We start from the raw sequence: 22,246 nt of genomic DNA, 5'->3' as shown, positions 1-22,246 counted from the left end.
GCAGTGTGCGACCAATCTGGTTTAACTTTATATTCAGGCTCCCTTGAGCCGGTGGAGTCGACGGACTCATGGTTACGCACCTGCGCGCTACGAGAGGTACTAGACCTGATAACGATTTTAGCAGCTTACACAGCAACCCCACACATTTTCCTACTCCCTGCTGACGAGAGGCAACTACCTCGAAACACGTGTCCAGGGATGGCACACGCCACGCATACTTGCATTCACACTCGAGCATAGGTGTATCCGCCGACGCTGACCTTCAGGGACCACTTTCATTGGGGGAACACGACTGGTAGGTGTAGCAGTGTGCGACCAATCTGGTTTAAATGCATATTAATATGGATGGCGGTGTCTACCAGACACCGCCACCACGTTAACAGCTTTTCCACCCGGTATGTTATCGGGCGGATTGCCTACTAGTGGAAAACTGGCGGACGATCTTTCCGTCCGCCAGGGTCCCCCCGCCATAGTAATGTGCCGGGGGGAATTGGCATGCGGGCGGGAAAGAATGTCGGGTGGATCACCACCGCCATGCGGGCGGTGGCGATCCGCCCGACATTCTAATGGGCCTCTAAGTGCTTTATTCTTGCGATTTATTTTGCCACAAGTTTTACTATATTGTTGTTTCAAATGGTGTTATGTTATGAATTGTTAGACTGTAATCATTGATGTATGATGTCTTTAATGATTTTAAAATCGAAATAAAGACCAATTCACTGACTGGCGTCTCATAAGGTTTTCAGAGACCAAAACTTATGACAAGCTAGTGCTTTGCAAACAACCTATGAAGGGGTTTTGTGAAACACTAAAGTCACATGAGAAATTCAGTGTTAAATAACCACCAATCACTATTGCGTTTCACCATTGGACCTCTTTAACACTAGGGCAAGTAAAGGACAGATTTATAAAGAATTATTTTGCACCAGCTCCTATAGTATCTTATCTAAAGATTGAGTGAGTGTAGGTGTGTGATGGAATTTGGGTAATGGTTGACTCGGTTGTGAACCATGGTTAAGCAACAACCACAGTCTTAGCCAGGGTAAGGCACAAGCAAACCCCAAATTAACCTGTGCTCAACTCCGGGTAGCTTGGCACAGAGCAGTCAAGCTTAACTTAGAGCAATGTGCAACACTTTAAAAAGTAAAACAGTGAAAACACCACACAAAAGATCCCACACTAGGTTAGAAAATTAGAGCTTAGTTTAATTAATAAAACAAGACCAAAACGACAAAAATCCAATCAATTTTTAAAAAGAATAAACTGTAAAATATCACCTAGAAACAGAAAGCGCCACCATGGCTATCTGGTTGCTCTAGACCGAATCAAACAGAAAAGTACAAGCTGACCGCGATAAATCGCGGGCCAGATACAGTCCCAGATTAGCCCTGCTAAAGGTTTACCTTCTCAAGTTTTGAGGCAAAAGTCCCATTCACGTTGCTGGTCGGTGTGGCGTGAGGTGCAGTCCGGGAGTTGCGGACAGGCAGGCTGGAGACTCGCGTTGGTGGTTATGCTTGTTGTGCAAAGAAATCAACCGGCAGCGGCTCGCACTGATTTTCGGTGCAAGCAGCGCAGTTCCGATGCGAACAGGCCAGTTCACAACGAGCCCAAAAGCTTCAATTCAAGACCTCAAGAGCTGCACCAAAGGACCAGGACCTGAGGGGCACCTCTTGGGAGTGTCAGAAACTCACTGAAAACAAGTCCATGAGCTGTTGGGGAGCGTGTTATGTCCCTTAAGCTCAGATCAGGAGGCCAGCAGACTAGCCCTTTGAGTCACCCTGGGGTCCTGGGTTCAAGATGGAGGTTGATAATCCAGTCCTCCTTCCCCAGGCAAGAGGCAGATCAGCACACCAGGGCAGCAGTTTGTTCAGAGTAGCAGTCCAGCAGAGTGGTAGTCCTTGTAGCAGCACAGCAGTCCTTTTCCCTGGCAGAGTCCAGAAATGTACTCAAGTAGTGATGTCTGAGGTCCTTCTAGCATCTAGAGAAGCTTCTAGAGGCATGTCTTTGAAGTGCACAGATGCCCTGCCTAACCTGCCCTGGCTCTAAGCTGGCTGAAGTGACAATGCAAGGTCGTAAGGAACTTTGTGTGGAGACAGAAGACAGTCTATTCAGGTGTAAGTGGGGCTAGGCCCAGCTCCTTCCTCCCATCCTGACAGTGATGACCCATCCAGTCACACCCAAGGTACCATTGGGAGTGGCTATCTAGGAGGAATACACTCTAGGAGGTATACACAAAGCCCACCTGCCAACTGCACCCAGTCATGTGACCAGAGACAGGCAGTAGACACCAAATGGCTAAGGCAAGAAAATGCCAACTTTCTAAAAGTGGCATTTTCAGAATTGTAATTTAAAATCCAACTTCACTATAAGTTAGGATTTTAAATTATGATTCCAGAGACACCAAACATGAACAAGTCATCTCTTTCCACTTGGAAATTACACTTATAAAATGTAATCCGGGAACTTCAATGTTATCCTATGGGAGAGATAGACCTTGCAGTAGTGAAAAACGAATTCAAGAGTTTTTCACTAAAAGGACATGTAAAACTGAAAAGTAGTTGTCCTGCTTTTTGAATACATTGCACCTTGCCCTCTGAACTGTCCAGGACCTACTCTAGGGGTGCTTTATATGTATTAAAAAGTAAGGTTTGGGTCAGGCAAAAGGTCTGTTTTGCCAGGTTGAAATGGCAGTTTAAAGTGCACACACAGGCCCTGAACTGACAGGTCTGAGACATGTTTAAAAGTCTACTTAAGTGGGTGGCACAACCAGTCCTGCAGGCCCACTAGTAGCATTTAATTTACAGGCCCTGGGCACATGTAGTGCCACTTTACTAGTGGCATACAAGTAATTTAAATATGCAAAATGGATCTAAGCCAATATTACCATGTTTAGAGAAGAGAGTGCATGCACTTTATCACTGGTTAGCAGAGAGAGCCAGGTCCAACAGTTTATCACACTTCTACTTGAAATCTATGCTAGAAAGCAAAGTGATCCTGCTATTATACATCTCTTCAGTGTTGAGGTGGCGAATCAATGTATGGAGATAAGAAAGGGGCGGGTGTGTAAGTGTGAACAGCTGGATGCCATGGTCCCACCTTTTTCTCTTGGCTTGATTGCCAGAAGTAAGGGTCACTTTTCCTTGTTGCGAAGATGTCAGGTTACTCTCAGATCTCAAGAAATAGAGACTAGTGCCAACAAGAAGGGAGCTAGATTTCACTAACCTGGAAATCTGGGTCTGACAGGAGTGAGGATATTTTACACACTTTGCCAAATGCACAGCCAGCTCCACAATACTACCATGAAGTTATTCAGCAGGCCTGGGAAAAGGATTAAAGAGAAAAAACGGATCTTGTCCCACAACGACCGCACAGCTGGTCTTAATCTGCCATACCAGAGCACTGACATCTATAGAGCAAAGGAGAGCTTTAGTATACCATAGTTTGAATGATGTTTTAGCTTGCTGCCACACTATATTTCCACTCTATCTAACATTTTAAAATGCGACCTTAAATACAATTACATTTTGACATAATAAGTTAATAACCATCAGTATTACAATAAGCCTATTTATCAATGAGACCTACCTTCCCAATTAGGAAGTACATTTGTATGCTTGGTTTGCATCGGTGCCTAGTTTGTAAAAATATAAGTACCAGGGCCCAAGGTATTCTACTGCAGACAGCACCTCCCACTGCCCGATAGCTTTGCCAGCATTACCTACTAACCATAGCACTTAAACAAGTGTGACATTTTCGACTATTGCTGGACACCTCAAGGTGTCGGATTGCCTGGAAGTGTGAGTTTTATAATTTTTTAATACATTGAATTGGGAAACATTTGTGTTGTGGTTCAAAAATTGTTGAAAGTGCCACCATGTGGTATACTCTCAGAAACAAGTGTGGGTGTTTTAAAAAACAGGTTGTGCTGAGTATCGGCATACACAAGCTCGGATTTGCATTCAAGGTGACAAGTGAATAGCTGAAATATGAAGGCATTCATTAGTATTGCAAGTAAAGTTTTTAACCTTAGTAATATATGTATTCACTGTGTTTAATGTCATACCATACAACAATACTTATGTGTTATTATACTTTCTTTTTAATTTTTAAATATTTTTATTGAGCAGAATAAGACACCATACATTAAAGCCAGCATCCCTTAACATCGATAATTATAATACAATTAATACATCATTTGAAATTATGAAGGATTAATCATGTCAAAAAACTAAATCCTACCGACCCAGCTAGTTTGCTTACAGCATAAAAAAAATAAGTAACACTGAAATAGTTTATGTTTATGGAAAAAACCTTCTCTTGCACTAAAGTGCAAATGCAGTTAAACTCAGAATCCTCAGAAAATCATGATTTACACGATTATACAAAGTGCCAGTGCTAGTGCAAATATATGTTCCCAAAGGAAGCCAGACCAGAGTGCAAACCTTCTCCAGTACTAAAGTGCAAAAATGGAATTAAGGTCACAAAAATATCATTTGACAATGTAATTTAGACGATCAAGTAAATTTCAAATGCTAGTATAAAAAAATATACTCCGATTCTCGTAACCCGGGACTATGATTCATACAAGACAATCAGAAGTAAACCTTACCCCTGAGCCTTCTTATTAATCTTAACCCTTTCGATGCGCATGATGGAGCGGTTCCGTCATGCGCATCGGTAGCGCTGTGCGGATGACGGAACCGCTCCGTCATGGCCCCGCCCGCGCACGAACCCTTCAGCACAGCGCGGTAATCCGCGCCGCGCTGAAGGGGTTAAACATAATCCAAAAAATTATTCAACACCAGATTGTCCCTGATGATGCCGTTCCTTTTGATAAAAAAGTTTCCAAATTGACACAAATTTCTTAATCGCTCCCACCCTTTTAGCATATACTTCTTCAAAGGTTCTCACACGTTTAATTTTTTTATACCATTCAATAAGTGTTGGGGTCTTAGTTGTTTTCCAATTCTGCAAGATCAATGAACGTGCGAAAAAAAAGGAAATTGATATAAACATTCCACCCCCTTTTGTTAACACCTGATTTGTGCTTTGTTTTAATAAACCAAATAATACCACCTCGGGTTCTAGTTGTAGAATGGTCCGGTAGTGCGGCTGAGCTCAACACATAATTCCAACCAAAACGGCCTCAATATAGGGCATGTACAGACAATATGTAGCCAACCGCCCTCACCGGCTTGCTGTCATCGAAAACAGGTATTTTCCACCTCCGGAGAGATTTTGTGGAGGGTTTGTGGTGTATAATAGGCCGACCATTGGGATAGGAAAGCCATCCTTTTAAAATTAGCGGCCCTAAGTAGCTTATTGCCATTCTGATAAATGGCTTGCCATTCTCTAATTGAGAAATTGCAGGTCAATTCTTTTTTTTATTTTTTCTAAGATATTAGTAACAATCAAAGGTTCCCCTTGATTTTGAAAAACTCTATACCAATTCCCTGTACCTGACGGTGCATATTTTATTATCCAGGATCTGGCCTGAAGGAAACTGTGCCGCATCTGGGCTGCACCTCCTCCCAGGTCATACATCTGCCTCCTACCATAAAGTGACCTAATTTGTTAAAACCTTTTAACTCCCAAAGTTTAATATGACTACTGTGAATAAAAAGGCCCAAGCTTCTAGCCTCTGACAATCCCAAATATTCAAATCACGTCCATTTTGCTTTTTGCAAAAAAAGAAACCGAAGTCTAAAGGAGAATTCTTGAAGCGTCTTATATCTTACTTTTTGGGCAATTTTGATGTTTTTAAAAACACCGGAAGCTGAGGCCTTGCTGCTTCAGCCATTTTCATCCAAAGACCCCCTATTATCAAGCAAACTAACTAGAATATCCGTGAATGCTGCCTCGTAATAAGTTTGAATATGGGGAAGTGCCAACCCCCCCTCAACCTGTATCTAGCTGCAAAACTGATAGTTTTATTCTTGAAGCTTTTTTATTCCAAATAAACTATCGAAAAAGTTTTTCCAATTCTCTAAAATATGCTGCGCTAACTTTAAACGGGACATTGGAAAAAAGAAAAATTAATAAGGGTAGTACTGACATCTTGATCAGGGCAACCCGTCCTATCAAAGATAGAGGGAGGAAGCCCCATTTACCCAATAAATCTTTAATCTTGCTCAATGGACCTTCATAGTTTAACTTATAGAGATCCGCATATCGGTTTGATACATAGATTCCTAAATGGTAATTATATGATCTGGAAAACCGAATTTTTCTAGGACATAAAATAGTGTTCCCCAATTCACAAGGTCAAATGCCTTTTCGGCGTCAACCATTATTATTATTGCAGGGGTTTGATGAGTATTAAAGTAGTCAATTGCTTGAATAAGAAAACTTGTATTTGATGACATTGATCTGCCTGCTATAAAACTTGCTTGGTCCTTGTGAATTGCATACTGAGCTATAGATGTAAATCGATTTGCCCACATTTTCATAACAATTTTATAATCTACATTTAGGAGACTAAATGGCCTATAAGAGCCGACTTCCCTAGGATTTTTTCCCTTTTTATCGAAGCTAACTATTGATGATTCCTTAAAGGCTGTTGGAATTTCCCCCCCTGCACTGGCAAAATGGAAAAGGTAAGGCATAAAAGGAAGTAGTTCTGCCAAGAAAACTTTATAAAATTTGGTCGGCAGACCATCATTCCCACAAGCCTTACCTCCAGGCATCGAAGTTAGAGCCCTGGAGATTTCATCTACCAAAAAGTCGGCCAGTAGGGCCTCTTTTTGACCTATTGAAAGTTGAGGGGGAGCAAGGTCTTCAAAGTAAGACTGCATAGCATGATTAGCTACCTGGTAGTCAGTTGAGTAAAGGTCTTTATAATGATCTATAAAGATTTTAGAGATGTTATCTTGTCCCGAAACTAGATTCTGTGTTCCAGGAACTAACACGTCGTTAATTACTGCCGCTTCTTGTCTGACCCTATTTGACCATGCCAGTAATTTTCCTACCATCTGACTTTCTTCATAAGTTTTTTGCTGATATGCTTTTGTTCTGCATATCTCTTCCATGATGAAAAACTCCCTCAATTCCCGTTTGGCCTTATTAAGTTCCTCACCAGATACCTGAGCCCTGATAGAGCAGCATCTCCTTTTATTTATCAAAGTCATCTCCACTGCTTTCTGAAGTTCTCCAATTCTGGCTTTACGCTCTCTAACTTGCGCTGCCATAAAAGCTATCATTTGCCCTCTAAATGCTGCTTTCAACGTCCCCCAAACTGAAAAAAGACTCGCTGTTCCTCTGTTAACTTCACAAAATTCCCCAATCCATTCCTTAATATGCCCTACCCATTGTTGATTGGTCTGCCACCTGGATTTCACTCTAGCACCCAATCCAAAATCAATTTCTAGTTTTATTAAAGAATGGTATGAGAAAGAATTGGCCATGATCTCCATATTTGAACAGATCAAAGAGCGTGATACTAAAAAAAAAATCAATACGGGAGGCTGACCTAAATTGTCTGAAATAGTAGGTAAACTGTTTTTCTACACCATGAGCCCTTCTCCAAGGATCCACCAATTGATAATCCTGTTTAATAAGATCTATCAACTTCTTAGTCCCAGGTTTCATCTGCCTTTTTGTCTTATTAGATGTATCTAGTTGCAGATCCTGGATAAAATTAAAATCTCCTCCTAAAATGGTTGGGCCTTGCACCGTTCTTGCTCTATCATTAATTCTTTTAAGCGTCACATAGTCATTCACTACAGGTGCATAATAATTCTCCAGATTCACCAAATTCCCCTCCATCTTTACCTGCATCCAGATCCATCTACCATAAGGATCTCTATCGACTTGAACAATTTCACAATTTAAACCTTGTCCGAGATAGATAGCCACCCCTCGAATTGCTGCCTGAGCTGAAGCAAAATAGGCCTTAGAAAAAATATTTTGGAATAAACAGTTTAGGTTGATTAGTTTTTAGATGGGTCTCTTGCAAAAATAAAATTTGGGGAGAAAAGGCCGCCAGCCATCTTATCAAACCACCATACTTTTGCTTATTCGAAATACCATTTACATTAATAGAAATAATACGAGCATTAGTACCCATTTTTCGCCTTATTGTGCAGAATTGCATCAGTAAACATACCCCCCTTTTTTTTCTTTTTTTTTAATTAAACTGTTTTACAAAATTCTGGTTATCACTTCTCCCTAAGCTTACATTTTACATACAAACTATTCTGCTCATTTATTTATTTTTCACCACCACCCTTACCCTGTACCCTAGCCAAAGCCCAGCCCTCCCCGAGAACCCTGTGTCCCAAACCCTTCACAGAAGGGGAATTGCCCACCTGACCCTCTGCAGACCCTCCTTGGGTGCCATGGTGTTGCACCCTGATGTGATCGCCCCCCCCACCCCACCCCAAAAGGAGAAAAAAAAAGGAGGGCCCCAATTTTTTCCTTTTTACTTGTCCTTCATAATTCGCTGCAGAAGTTCTTGTGCTTCATCCAGATTTGAAAACATGAAACTTCCCATGGACTAGAACTTGCAATTTTGGCTGTTGGGCAATAGCTGCTTGCACCCCCTGTGCCTTGAATAAGTAAAGGAGTTTGACAAACTCCTTTCGGCAACGTACAGCCGCAGCACACATATCTGAAAAGATGCGGCAGAGAAGGACCACTCCTGTTGAAAATTGTACTGGTCAGTATTTGCTCCTTGATACGATAGTCTGAAAAATTCACTAAAATAGTTCTGGAAAATTTGGAATTAGGAAATGGCTGTGCTGGAACTCTATGGGCATGGGTGATTGTAAGGTCCCCAGAGAATTCAGGAAGGACTGTGTCTTTTATAAAGGACTCTACCCATTGAGCCGGTTGTAATCCTTCACACCCCTCTGGAACGACCACAAAACGAAGATTGGTCTGGCGTGAGTGATTTTCCAACTCTTCCGATTTCTATTCCAGCAAGTACTTTTGCTTCTTATCCTCCGAAACCTGCAGCTGAATTGAGGTCATCTGGTCCTCCAACTGAGAGATTCTTGACTCAGCCTCCTGTAGTCGGGATGGTATAGCCCCCATTGCTTCTTCAATTTTCAATAATCGAGTATGTAATGCTGCGATTTCGGCTGCCTGAGTAGCTTTCATCTCCCTAATCTCCTCTAGTATGAGATTAAGCATACTTGTAATATCGCACTGAAAACTGAGTCCAGAACCTGCTGCAGAGCCCTATGCGGAACCCGATGCAGTTCCTGTTGCAGATATTTTAATTGCTTCGAGAGCCACTTCCTTAGCACCTTCAGATGTTTCTGTGGATAATGCAAGAGGATAAGACTGTCTTATTGGGTGGAAGAATAAAGGAGCCGCGCTAGAAAGAGTTGTACAGGAAGGCTGGAGTTGAGCAATTTGTACATCTTTCACGCCTTGAGTATCCTGCTTAGAAGGCTGCTGCCGGGAAGCGAGAGGAAGCTGCATTAAAGATTGAGAGGGCGTTGTTTTCTTTAAAATCACATACTACTTATTCTTGCCTGGTGTTAGATCTGGGGGTCTCTAGTTGGCAGAGGTATACACCTTAGACCAAATAGGGACCCTTGCTTCTAGTCAGGGTACAGGGACACACACGGTAGATAACCCCTGCTCACCCTCTAGGTAGCTTGGCTCGAGCAGACAGGCTTATCCCCAAGGCAATGTGTAAGGTATTTGCACGTAGACACCACAATGATCCCCCTTCCGTACACCACAAACTTAGACCACACAGGTGAGTTATATCAAAATTAATATATCTTTATCTAGTTTCCGCAGTTGAAATCAAGCATCACAGGTTTACACAATCTTCGCTTTCTTGGTTGGTCGGGATCGTAAGACGATAGTCTCTAGTCTCTTGTGTGATTCGATACTCACTGAGAATGAATCAGTTTGTAGGCTCTTGATGTTTAGGCAGCTACGTTGCTCCGGCGGTGTCGCTACACTCGTTTTAAAAGCGCTCCTCGGGCTGTTCGGTGCAAGGTTTCCACAACTCCCTCGACGAGCCCCCAGTGACGATGTCGACGTCACCGGAGTCAGCCACTCACAGTGCGGCTTCGTAGAGCAGGGAAGTACGACTCTCGATCTGCTTCAGGCCTCCGGGTCGCGGCAAGGCACGTGCCGATGAGCACGTCGGTCTTCTTGATGCTGCAACCGGTGTCAGGCCCGGGTCAGTGCGGCACTCTCCAGCAAGACAGAGAGCAGCCAGCCCACTTCACAGGCAGATGTTGAGAAGCTTGGTAGAACAGTCCCCGGTCCCTGCAGCACACAGCAGCGCAGGGGGGACACAGCAGAGTCTTGAGTTCTTGGCAACCTTTCTATCCCTGGGTTGCGAAACAGGAGGCCAGCTCTTCTCAGGCCCTTGGAGATTCGGTTTAAGACACAGCACACAGCAAAGTCTTGTTTGGTCAAGTGGGTAAGGTCAGCACACAGCAAGACCCCTTCTCCTCCTCAGCTTCAGTTGTACAGCAGAACAGGTCAGCCCTTCGAGCACACAGCAAGGCAATCTTCCTTTAGTTCTTCAGCGGTCCGTCTTTCAGCAGAGGTTCCTCTTGATGGTAGAATCTAAAAATCTGTTGTTAGGGGTCTTGTACTTATACCCCTAAAAGTCTTTGAAGTCTTTGTGCAAGTGGGTCCTGAGACCGGTCTGATCCAGTTCTGGGTGTTGCTGGAGCACTTTGTTTTCCTGGCTTCTGCTTTCTTTTCAGAGTGAGGGGCAGAGTCGACAGCCGCCCAGCAGGAGGTGGAGCCAGCAGTGTGGCAGGCAGGCACAGCCCTATTCACTCCCAGGTGCTATGTCCTCCCTCCGCTCTCCTTGCAACTGTCGCCATTCAGCAGAGGGCTGACTCAGCCAACCTCCCGGGGAATCCCCAGCCCCTGTCACTCGCAAGCCAGACAGTCAATCCACAAGCGCGCCCATGCACACAGAAGGGTCAGACAAGAGAACAGCCACTCTCTAAAAAGTACTGTCCTCCAACTCAGGATTTAGAAACAACCTCTCCTACAAGATGTGTTATTAAATGCTGAGCTCAGGGATATCAAATACTCATGTCTCATCTTGTTCCTATGAGAAGATAGGCCGATAGCCATTGGCACCTGCCATCCCCATGTTAGCCTAGGGAGCAAGATAACCTTGCAGCAGTGAACACACAAAATGGCCGTTGTTCACTACCAGAACATGTTACCTGCACTAGTAAATGCTCTACCTTTTACATACACTGCACCCTGCCCAGGGGGGTACCTTGGGCCTTCCATAGGGATGACTGATGTGTATAAAAAGGGAAGGGTTAGGCCCGGTCAGTGTGGACACTGGCCAGGAGGACATGGCAGTCCGGGGACTGCAGGCAGGCCTGCGGTGGCAGGCCTGAGACACCATTTTAGGGCTACACAGGTGGGTGGCACAATCAGCGCTGCAGACCCACTAGTAGCATCTGTCATCACCGGCCCTGGCACACACAGTGCACTTTACTAGGGACTTCATGGTGATACAGATATGCCAATCAGGTATATCCAATCAATATGATATTTTACACAGGGAGCACTTACACTCTGGCACTGATTAGCAGTGGCAGAGTGTCCAAAGCATCTAAACCAGCAAAAACGAAATCCAGCATAGCATCAAAATCCAGGTAGCAGAGGCAAAAGATAGGGGAAAAACCCACGCCAAGGATGTCAGGTCTAACACCTGGCATCAAGGAGGGGGGGTTTATTTGCATGCCATCTGGATTTTTCATTGGAGGCATTTTATCCTGATTTACTTTCTCCAAGGCTGTGCCAGCACTGTCACTTTCTATGCCCAGAATAGTTGAATTCATTGCTGCCTGAGAAGAATTGTCCGATCTATCATGTGGACCCCTAAGACCACCTTCGCACTGCTCTGGGCAATCTTTCTCTGAACTTGAGGAATTAGCTACAGGCGTAGAACCTCTACGATTTTTTTGGACTCACTCCCTCTCCGCTTTTGACGTGCCCTGAGCCGTTTTCATTTGCGCATTGCGAGTTTTTTTTTAGGGGGTAGACTTGAATCTGACTGAGTCGGGGTAGTGGGGTTTTTAATATGCCTCCCCATTGTATTAAAGCCGGTTTAGTATTTTAATCAAAATAAAAAAAAGCCACAAAGAAAACCAGCTTTTCTTATCTCAAAAACTGCCAGATAGCAATAAAATAGCACTATGCAAAGTTCCAGTCCAGACCTCCAAGTTTTTCAAAAAACCGGCATACTATCTTACTGTAAGTTTAACAGCTCTGTCTCTCCACGAGCCTTAGGCTTGACTCAGCTAGAAAACCAGCTCCTTTTTTTATCTAAAAAACTGCCAGACAGCAATAAAATAGCACTATGCAAAGATCCAGTCCAGACCTCCAAGTTTTTCAGAAAACCGGCATACTATCTTACCGGAATTTTAACAGCTCCATCTTTCCACGAGCCTCAGGCTTGACTCAGCTAGAAACTCAGCTGGAAACGCTGTGCAGTACCTCCCGCCATTACAGTTCTCATGGCTCCCAAGACTGAAGCAGGGCAGGGCTAAAAAGTATGTATGTGGCGTTAAAACTTCAACAGAGCGGAGAAAAGCAGCTTCAGAGGCTCCGTCTTCTCCACGATCCTCAGGGCAGTCAGAACCACAGGCGGCAGCACTAGCTTCTCACCGCCATCGCTTCTCTCTCCTCTCTCGCTCCTTCGCAGTAAGGGGCGGGGTCGCGATCAGCTGGCTATGCGCAGGCGGGATCTGCCATAGCTCCGTTCTCGCCTCTTATACTTTCATTGGAGTTTGCAATCATTCATAACCCACTAGGTTTATTTCTTGTGGAGTAAAATTTGCAATAGATTCCAGAATCCTATGGTTGATTTTTTTTAAACAAAAAGTGTTATAGAATCAACATTCACTATGGATGACTCCTTATAAACAAACAAGCACTATGGAGTTTGTAATCCCTATGGCTGACTCTTTTTGACAACAAGCAAGGGCAAGTCTATTCTTCAGGTCCCAGCTGTGTCGACTATCAATCACAATTGCTTAGCAAGGATGCTATCAACCACAACAAAATGTATACTCTGTGCTTCAAGAGAGCCCCTCCACCTTCTGCAAGTCTTTTGAGTTGCCTGTAGGCTCATGAAGCACATAATAATTATTGTGTTTACTCAAGTGTTTCATGAAATGTGTCATTCTTCTAAGTAGCAGGTCTTCTGTACAGGCAGTGCACAAACTCTGCATACATTTCCATCCTCTTTTACTCTAGAAGACAAGCAAGACCATGAGCCTCAGAGTAGTGCGTTATGTTGAACCAGTGTGCAATGGTAAATGTATACGGTGCTGCATCTTGACAGGAGAAGAAATCGCAGGCCACTAATCTAACCATGTAGCAGTTGATAGTGGAGAGTAATCTAACCATGTAGCAGTTGATAGTGGAGAGGAACCAATGGCCAAACAAAAGGCCAGAACTGAGTTCTGGTGTTTGACATGGTTAAGTCAGAAAGAGGCTTAGGCAGAAGAAGGTTTCAAACAATGGAAAGCTCTCATACCTTCATCTCTACTGCCAAAAGGGGGAACCACGTTGCCAGGTCAGTTGGAAGGAATGGTTCCTGATTTCAACATTACCTTGAAGTAGACTAGAGTCTCTGAACAGCACAGCCTGGTTCCTGCCACCGTGAACAAAGGCTTCTGTTGTAGTTCGCAGACAGCCAAATCACAATGTCTGCATATGTGAGACAGCGGAGCAGAGGAAATTGTGCGAGGGCTGGGTCAGGGGTCTCACCAATCAATGATTATTGCTCAAGATAAAAATGGCAGCCCACCACCCACTTTTTAGAACACTTTTGGGCAGGTAAAGACTCCGAAGGAGGAAGTTTCTGTCTCACCTGCTGCGAGGAAGACTGAGGTGTAATCTGCTTTACACTTCATTCATGGATTTGAAAGTTTTGCAACTGTGACATTACAGTCTGATGAATGGTTCTAATCTGTAATGGACAAAAGAAGCCCTTGTGAGGACTTGTTATTAGAACCACATCACTGGTGATAAGCTATAGCCTGTGGGGGACACGAGTGAACCCTCAACTTTCCACATCAAAAATGAACCACTGTGTGTGAACAATCACATTTTCAAAATGTTTTCCAGTGGACACAATTAAACTTTGAAGCAAACTTACGATGGTGGGCTAAGGTTTCAGCAGTGGCGTCTGGTGGATTCTAAAAGTGGTGAGGTGGAAAACAGAGATTTGAGTTCACCTCATGCAAGAGTGTAGTGAGTGAGCTTAAAGTGAAAGAGTAGTTGTGGGAGAATGGTCTCCCGCGGTGCTATTACATATCAGCGCACCAAATACCAAGGCTAAGCAGTCTTGATTCCACCTCATGCCTCTTTAATCCACCTGGAAACACTCTCTGCCCGTTTATCCCACTCTAACAGTTTCCTGCTTTCTCCCTTTGTGATTTTTTTCCATCTTTCTCTTCTTACTTCTTTCGCCTTTGTGTATTTTTCACTTTCTTGCTATTGGTAAATGTTTAATGAGGAAACATAAGTGCTGATTCCCACAAATGAGTGCTGGTGGGCCGCACCAACGACCACCGCCTCAAATTAAGCACTGCTAAGGAGGCAAGACTGAACACTTATGCCACCCCACGCTGGTTGTGTGACCTACTCTCTTATACTAACCTATCACCACAAGAACGTGTACCCTCTTCATTCAGAATGAAATGTTCTACACTCAGGAAAATACAGAGTAGAGTAGTTTCCCTTCAATTTTACTTAAGTCATGTAAACAAAGAGGGCACTTTCTCTCAAATCTGCAGCTTTTTCTACTACTCAGAGTAATAAACCAAAAGAAGATAAAATAAACAAGAAAGAACAGGCGCTCAGTGAAGTATTAACTGAACAAACACCACCAACTGTTGATTTTACCAGTGTTGGGTCTTAGGAGCAATTTACATAAAAATTAAATCACTTCAAAGGAGATGGAGTTTTCGATATTTCAATATATCTTATTTCTTTGAAGCGAAGCTTGACATAGGTTTAACAGAGAATGGGAAAAAGAAGCCACACTTTTTATCCTAAAAGGTGTTTGAAAAAGAAAGTTTTGTCAGTTTATATTATAGAGGCATAAACAAATATTCTTGAAACATGCATTAATAACAAGCTGCATACTATACAATTCAAACCACCAGCTCCATACCAGAATCAGTCTCCCTCCCGCCCCTAGGCTGGCCCTCTGTGATAGGTCCTCCTGTCTGAGATTTATGGTATGACCTTGGACTGGGTCTCCTCCAGACTTGGAATGTTAACAGGCACAATCAAGTGAGGAAAACATGAGTTGTGTTGCCGAATGCAACACCTTAATAGTAACAGCCCTAAGATATGGTAGGAGTTGCAATATAAAAATGGAGGACCAAATCACTTGCTGAAAAAGGGGACAAGCACAATCAATCGTTGTTGCAAATAGTAGTCAGTCGTGCTAGTTTCATCATCTCCTTTAGTCACCGTAGCTTCAATGAAGCTTAGTTGCTGTATTTTCCGCCATCAAGGGACGTGGCATCTCGGCTCACCGTGAGAATTCTTTGGCATTTGTTGAAGACCTTTCGCATATGAATGTTCTCACACTTCACATCATGATGTCATCTTTGAGAGTCTTGGAGCTGAAGTGTAATCACCATAATCCTTCTCGGCATGTTAAGAGATTTAAGAGATTCCAGCATGGAACTCCACTCAGCATGGAATGGAACTGTTTTTTTTAAAAACTTTATAGTTGGATTTCTGATGCGGCTTAGTTTAAGAAAATGAAAAAAGAAATGATGCCATAATTTAGGAATTTTACGGCTGAGCTCGGAGAGCTTATTTTAGTCAATAATAGCTGTCCTCGTGTAATGTAACTGGTGCTCATGTAAAGTGCTGCACTCCAATACGTTCGGGTCAAGTTTTCACTTTATAAAAGTGCAAAACGGCTGCTTTTCATCCCATCCGGTCTGGCCGACACCACTCCACTCTCATACTCCTACTAGGGCATGAACCAATCCAGACGCTGGTCTCATGTGATTAAACAGCATGAAAGAAGTGTCAGGATTGGATGGAGCGGGTTGGCCAGATGCTCCTAAAGGTCTTGGAGGCTTGTGTTTGCTCTCCACATAGCTGTCTAAGACAGGTCGGGTTGGAGATCCTCAAAGTGTGCATGTCAGGCTGGCCGTTGCAAGACAGGCGGCCAAACTTACATGCGCACTAAACACCTCTCTGTTAGGGATGGATTATGGTAATTTCACTGGTTACTCGTGAGGAAATAGGTGATCTTTAAATATCTATGCATGGTGTGAAAGGCTCTGCACCAGCAGTACCCATGGTACTTTAGAACCACTTTCTACTGGTATTCTCCTAAAAGACAGCTTAGATCTACAGTGCTGAGGAATGTGATCATTCCCAGGTAAGGGAAGATTAGATGGGGCGGCCACGCTTTTCTGTGGCAGCGGGCAGGTTATGGAACACTTTACCAATATATTTTGCGAGTCTTACTATTTGTTTCACAAGTATCTCAAAACCTGGTTGTTCTCTCAACCTTAGGATGCTCTTGCAGTCTCTTTTTTAGAAATGTCTATACAAATGTCTGTTGTAATGCTGGAAAGATATATTGGCACATGGATTAATGTCGTCCTTGAATGACGTAAATGTTTCAGGTGAAGATACAGAAGGTGGGGAATTATGTAGTGTCTCTGGAGACTATGGCTCACACATGTGAATTTGGTACTCTAACTGATTCCCTGATAAGAGATTAGTTGGTAAAATGTACCACTAACCAAAAGGTTTAGGGGAAACTGCTTGCTTAAACCCTGCCCTATAGGAGGAAGCAGTGATAACTGAAGGGATGAAGAATGCTACCAACTGGGTATGTGAGTTTTGACATAGTGGTAGTGTAAATGTGAAGAATGAAGCTGGAGAGGCAGATTGTGAGGTGGTAGCACATGACAACATGGAAAGCTGTGTGCATAAAGAGAGTACTTTAGGAAAAGCTTTGCTCAAAATGTATTTCCAACATTGCAAGTATTTCCAACATTGCAAGTGTGGTACAGCCATCAATACTCTTGCTCAAAAAAGGAGTCACATTTTACTGATATGGAGCTGGTGAGGAATCCTTTAAGTCTGCCAAAGATGCTGTACTGTACCTATTCTTGGTCACTTTGACATACGTAAAAAGACCATTCTTTCAACTGATGTCAGTCTCTATGGTAACAGTGCCATGCTTTCACAGATAGTGAATGGGGAAAAGAGAGTGGTAGGCTTCACTTTTCATTCATTTAATAGTGCTGAAGAACACTACTCTGCAATTGAACAAGGAGCTCTGTCAGTATTCATCACTTCAAGTTTTTTTTCTTTGGGGTTTACCCTTTACAATACAGTAAGATCATACCACAGACACCTTGTTCATACTTATTCTTGTAAGAGTAGTGAAAATGTAACCCCACAATTAGAAGATGGAAGGAGTGTCTGATAGATTGCAATTTCCAAGTTGAAAACATACCTGGGAGTAACAATTACCTTGCTGTTTGTCATGTTTGCCAATTGAGTGACTAGAGGATGGAGTAGAACCTGTAGTTGTCAGGTGGGTGAGTCAAAAAGAGGACTGGAAACATGACAGGGACAATGATCAGGCATTCAAGGCAATCTGTGAATTTGCTGTTAATGTGTAGCCAGGAATAGTAGATCTACCTAGTTTCTTTCAAGCATATATGGGGAGCTCGTCATTGGGGCACTCATCTGGTGCTACCAGTTGAGTTAAAAGAAGGGTAATAAACCTGACACATGAAGGACACGTAGGTAAAAGCATGACGAAGGCCAGGGTATCAGAATTGTATTGGTGAAATGGTCAGGATCCACAAACCAAAGAAGTTGTGAAAGACTGCTGGCTTTGTGCTTAAAGCAACAAGAGTAAAGCAACTCATTCTGCCCTGCTGGCTCCAGTTGAGCTTCCACTTGAACCATGTACAAAGTTAGGGTTTGACATTATTGGACCATTCCAGCTCTAACCTCAGAGGGAGCGTTAAGTGATATTACTTGTTGTTTACCTCTTTACGTGGGTGGTAACTAATTGGGTGAGTTCAGTAAATACCAGTGTAGTAAATGAGGTTATGAAAGATGAATTTGGTCGTGAAGTCATTCTCAAATCCATTGTCATGGACAATGGTGTAAAATCTATTTCTGTGGACATGCAAGAATGCTCTTAGATGTCCACACCTAGTGCATCATGCATTAAGGCTAAAGGCCTGCAGGAGGGGTGACATACCTATATATTTCATGCAGTGTATGGGCAGCATGGCACACAGGATTGTATGCCAAGTCTACTCTTAGGATTTTATTGCACCAAGACACACAGCCTTCAGTGGCAGAGTGCATAGCTTGGTGAGGGCATAACCAGTGTTGCAGCCCCAGAGGACCCTCTTCAGTATCCATGCCCTAGGTACCAAATCATGGAACAGTGTTTTGGGGAAAGAGATCTGGTACTGGGAACCTTATTAGCATGGGCCCAGTGCACTTACAATTCGAAATCACATAAGGAAACACTTGAGGCATGCAAAAAGAGGCACTTTCCTACAGTAAGAATCAAGAATTGTGTGAAGCATGTGTTGTGGAAAGTGGTTAACTCTGTTCTTGTTAAACTCCCAGTGTGAGTATGTCTAGATTGGACAATACCATGAAATAAACTGTTCCTGTTGTGCATGGGTAGTGGTTTACAGTTGCTCTGGTTGAAATTATTGAACTCAGCATTAAGGTTTCCACAAAATATTCTGTTATATCATACCTATGTTTGGTATCATACTATGCCCTCTTTTTTTCACTTGTTATTGTACCATCCATATTGCTTTGTTAGATTATTTCCCTGATTCTTGTTCTGTGTTATTGTTTTGACTAAGCTACTGGCAAGCTCCATTCTGGGCTGGCAGGGTCACCTAGTTACCATGGAACCATGTGAATGTCATATTTTACTTTAAGTCACCATCAGCGGCTGGCACAGATTGGGAGGGGGCTGCTGATGGTGGGGCGGAGCAGGGAGGGGGGGTAAAGAATACAAAAACACACCTCCTCACTGCGTCTCGCCTCTCTTTCTATTGTCATCTCCGGTATAGGGCACCCAGGAAGCACCCAGGCTCCCCTGAGCCAATCACAGCACTGCAATGCCTCGTTGCAATTGGTATGAGCACTGTAGTTCGGCGCTTGGCCAGGGAATGGGAGCCTGGGCATCTTTTTCACCCCGGATGTAATGCAGCCTGGGTGGAAAACATACAAAGTGCTCATGAATGTTTGGATGGCCCTAGAGGGCCAGCCAAAATTCATGCGCGCTTCAGGGAGTTCAAACCACTCTTCCCCTCCCCTGCTCTGTCAGCAGAGCAGCCCCGCCCCACCACAAAACTGCTGCAACCAGGAAGAAATAAAATGAAAATAACTTTGAGTTATTGTCATTTTTTTTTCCTTTAGTGACGCCTTAGCAGAGGAGACGCCACTGTAAATCACCTGTGTTCCAAATGTTTCAGTTGGTGTCCAGCTGCTCTGCTGTGAGTTCGTGGTTTTTTCTGTTGCATTTGAACTTGCAATAAATACCTGAACAGTGAATGCCCTTGTAAGAACTCATTATTGGAGGCACTGCCACATCATCATACATAAAGATTTCTGTTCAGCTTGGCTATATAAAGCACACAACTCAATGATGTTAAGGAATCCACTTTTTCTATCAGGAAAACAATAATTTAGATATAATAAATCTGTTTGTTCAACTATAAAATTACTCAAGTATGATATGATATTATGTGGCATTATATATTTTTCCAAGAATAGGGAGTGGGCATTGCAGGGTGGGCTGCCCTAAAATTTGTAAATATTCACACATTTTATCTCATGCCATTACCACCTTAAACATGAGCAGAAATTCACTCATATCAAGGGCAGGAGTAAATCTATTCCATGGAATGGGAATAGAACGCCAACAAAATGGGTGAGGTGAGGTGGGTGGCTTACAATTTGTCTCCATAGACAAATATCTTCCTTTGGAAAAAAAAGGGATCATTGGGCCAGGTATGAATTCACATTTCATGAGCATTTACACAAGTGGAATTGTACAAGTGGTTGACCCCAGAATTCAGGAGTGTCTAGTGGTGGGACAAACTCAGAAAACGTGAATATGTGGGCACTCAGAGGACTCTCAGGTAATCTATAAGAACCAGCTAAAATACTGTGGACAATAAACTTGTGTGTTCATTTTTTACTATTGCCTAATTTTGCTCTAGTCTGCACTCTTGCAATTCTTGAGTGACAAACTGAGAATGCTCTAATCTTGCTCTGGGGGGATGTCTGATGATAATAAATAAGTCCTGGTCTCTAAGAATGAGTGCTGGTGCCAACCACTGCCATCCTCTTGCACAAACTAAGCGCCGGGTGTTGGTTACACTCCATTTGTTCACCTTAGAAAGAGGAATGCTTTAGTCAGACCTGTTGATAATGAAACCTTGAGGTTCTCAGCAGAGAGAACTCACTTTACTCATTGATCTATTTTGCTTACCGAAATAATAGGAATTTGAGAAGCATTTCTGTTGGCAATCGATGGCAAGAGTACTATTTGTTAATGATCGATGGCAAGAGTGGCACCAAGGTGATTTCCCATTGTACTCCGCAATGCAGATGACAGCTCTGTTGGCAGCAGAATCGGCCTCAGTGCCTTTTGCCTGCTTGATTAGGATGGCGCTTGGCAGAAAGGGATCTCTACTTGAGAGAGGCTGTGGCCCCACCCTCCATCTCTAAATAAAGTGACATCACTGCATTTTCTTAGAAGCCATCAGTACAGGAAATTGCATTACCTGCCAAACCATATTTAAAAGAAGAACCCAGGCAAATGGTTTTGATTCCCCATCATCTAACACCGCAAGAAGTAATATCACTGCTTTTGCAATCACACCAAGATCTAGATGACACAAACACTCACATAACATCTTCACAAAACTTAGACCTAACCTCATGCACATCCCATTAGCCACCATGCACCCATAAACTACACATCACCCATTCCAGCTCACGCTTATTAATGCTCTCTCTGCAGCACTCTATGCACCAGAAATTTCAGACCCATCACAAGGTAAACGTCCACTTCATCATATAAACATGGTTCACACCCACATCCTTGCACATCCTAGACAACCTTCTTCAGGCTACAACATTTATTGTCTAGATCGCACACAAAAGATGAGATGAAGCCTCACAGTCATTCAAACGTCCTCCTGATCATGCACCCTAAGAAAGCAAGTGACACTAAACTCCATGGAGCTCATCACATGTCACTTTCTGCTCTCTGCAACTCAGACTGCCTACTTCAATCTCATCTACAAGTGTCTCAGGCAGAACACAGACTTTATTGATGACTTCCTGTATCTCCTTGTCAACTCTTCCATCTGACACACACACCACCATCTTGGTTGACTTCAACATTCCAATAACACAAGCTCAAAAAATAGAAAGAAACATCCTCCTCAAGCTCATCAACACACCTTGGGGGAAATTCTCAAGAACGCGTGAAAACTGCCGCAAAAGCAGCTTAGCGCAACTCTTCACATCGCAGTCTATCGCGGGAAAATAACACTCTGTTAACGTGGTATTCCCAACAAGGCGGCAGCATGCGATAGACCCACCACAATGCGACAAATGAACGCGTTAAAATCAACGCGACGCCACAAAATGCGAAACACCAACGCGAAAAAAGTGGCAATCTCGCAAATCGCGATACAGAAATCAGCAAAAACCAGCCACAGGCCTGCAATCCCCACGTAAAATGCACTACAAAAGTTGATTAAAAAAAAACATACAAAAGCCAAACAACAACGAAGCACAATGGAGGCAGCCAGAGCAAGTGCAGAGGACAACCAGAACATCACAAGCCCCCTGGAGGACCAGCCTGGGACCTTGGGGTCAGGAAAGAGCAAGGAGAAGAAGAGTAGGAAGAAAAGGTTCAGTCCCCAGGAAAACAGGATCCTGATAACGGAGGTGATAAAACACCATCAACTACTGTTCGTCACTTCCACTGTGTCACTGGGAACCAAAAATGGAATATGGCAGACCATCGTGGACAAGGTGAATGCAGTCGGAGACCTGAAGAGGACAATGGAAGAGGTCAAGAGGCGCTGGAATTATGTCAAGCGTAAAACCAAGCAGAAACTCACAAACAACCGGAAGGCAGCAATGCAGACTGGAGGTGGAATCCCAGCGCCACAGGAGGAGCTGGACGAGATGGAGGAAATGGTGTCAACAGTCATCAGTGGGGAGA

General features: G+C 43.4%; 1 long non-coding RNA gene across 1 annotated transcript in view; it reads left to right on the top strand.

Annotated features, from left to right (window-relative positions):
- The window catches only part of LOC146855099 (uncharacterized), a 284,283-nt gene that overhangs the window by 67,285 nt on the left and 194,752 nt on the right, over window positions 1–22,246 (top strand). The window lies entirely within an intron of this gene.

This window comes from Triturus cristatus, chromosome 4_1, assembly GCF_964204655.1.
Source record: "Triturus cristatus chromosome 4_1, aTriCri1.1, whole genome shotgun sequence".
In the NCBI taxonomy this organism is placed as follows: Eukaryota; Metazoa; Chordata; class Amphibia; order Caudata; family Salamandridae; genus Triturus; species Triturus cristatus.
The sequence above is the reverse complement of the archived record's forward strand: the minus strand, read 5'-3'. Positions and strand labels throughout refer to the sequence as shown.